We start from the raw sequence: 1,698 nt of genomic DNA on the forward strand, positions 1-1,698 counted from the left end.
TTCCAAAGTTCTTGTAGAAATCAGTATCGACAAAAGGCAACTGAGAAGGATGAGCATAATGTTGAACAGTTTGGTGAAGAAGTTGTAGCTCCTCATCATTAACAGTGCCTGGTTCCTTTCTTGGAAATATGGTGTGGACAATTAACCGGTGGAGATAGCGCACTGAAGGGTGGCGAATGGAAGCATTCTTGTCACGGCTTGGCTTGCGAGTCTTCCCCGCCAACACCTTCCAAACCATTCTAGCAATGCTCTCCTCTCTAGGGGCATCATATAGGATATGGATTGATGATTCCTCCAAATCCTGAAGACCAAGGGCTTGTCCAATCTCCTTGAAGGTCATGTTGTAAACCTTCCCATGGATCTTGAACTTGATCTTTCCNNTTGCCTCACATGTTTGGCGGTGTGAAAAGTAGCCACCAATGATGACAAGAATTGACAAGACTCATCTTCGTAGGTAGGTAGGCCATAGTGAAGAAGCTTTGCATGTTCATGTGCTCCAACATTTGCTTGATGTCGTCACCTATCTCCAACTCTTCCATGATCTTGATATCTACAAATCGAGTTGGAGGCCACAATACACCATTCTTCAAATGCCCATATAGGTCATCTTCAGTTGGTGTCTTTGTTCTATCCCTCTTAGTGTCGACCTTGTTCCCCTTAGACACTTTGGCTCGCTTGTGCGGGGCTTGGTCTTCTTCAGTGATGTCTTCATTCTCCTCCTCTTGGGGAAGAGCTACCCCCTTGCCTTTCGGTTCCTTTGACCTTTAGGAATGGGCTGACCTTCTACCACCAGCATCCACACTCGCAGCAGCGGCGACTTGCTTGCCTTGTCTCTTCTTTGCAGCCAATACTTGCTGCCTGGAAGTTCCTCCCGGCGTAGATACTGAGGATAGAGACTTCCCATGTCTAGCAGTCTCTTGCCTTGCAAGCTCTTGTTTCTCAGCTTCCATTTTATGTTGGTCCTTTCTCCCCATATGTACCTTGCTTTGGATGAAAGGAAATGTAAATGTGAAACAAGAAAATAGACTACAGGGGCGAAAGCTTTGATTTAGGAAGAAGAATGGATTGATTTGGTGAAGAATTGAGTGAGATATGGGTGATTTGGTGAGGGAGGTTTTGATGTTTTGTGAAAGTGAGATGAGGAATGGAAGAGAGAGACGCGGGGTAGGGTATTTTTAGGGGTGAAACGGGTCAGGTTTAGGGTTAGAAACCATACCTGAGCGGGTTAGACCCGAGTGACGCGGGTAGAAGGAAACACCGGGACCCGTGTTGCACTCCCCGCATGATAATGTCTTCGATCGTGTTCGTCGTGCGAGCGGGTAGAGCAACCCGCGTGACTCCACCCCGTGTCAAGCCATCGACGAAGCGACGCGGGTAAGGCAACCCGCGTGGGCTAACCCGCGTCGGAACGTCGTCTCCGACCAAATTCGTACGAGCGGGTGAAGGAACCCGCGTCATTCCAACCCGCGCTGAGCCATCGAGGAAGCTACGCGGGTAAGTAACCCGCGTGACGCCTACCCGCATGGGATCTCTATATCCGACCAAGTTCGTGCGAGCGGGTAGAGGAACCCGCATGGCTTCTACCCGCGTGAGATTCAACCCACGTTTCATATTATTATTATTTATTTTTTTTTAGTATGTACAAGGATAGACATGGGACTTCCTCCCAAGTGAGCTTGTTTTAAGTCACTAGCTTGA

Source organism: Brassica oleracea, chromosome C2 (genome assembly GCF_000695525.1).
Source record: "Brassica oleracea var. oleracea cultivar TO1000 chromosome C2, BOL, whole genome shotgun sequence".
NCBI classification, from domain to species: Eukaryota; Viridiplantae; Streptophyta; class Magnoliopsida; order Brassicales; family Brassicaceae; genus Brassica; species Brassica oleracea.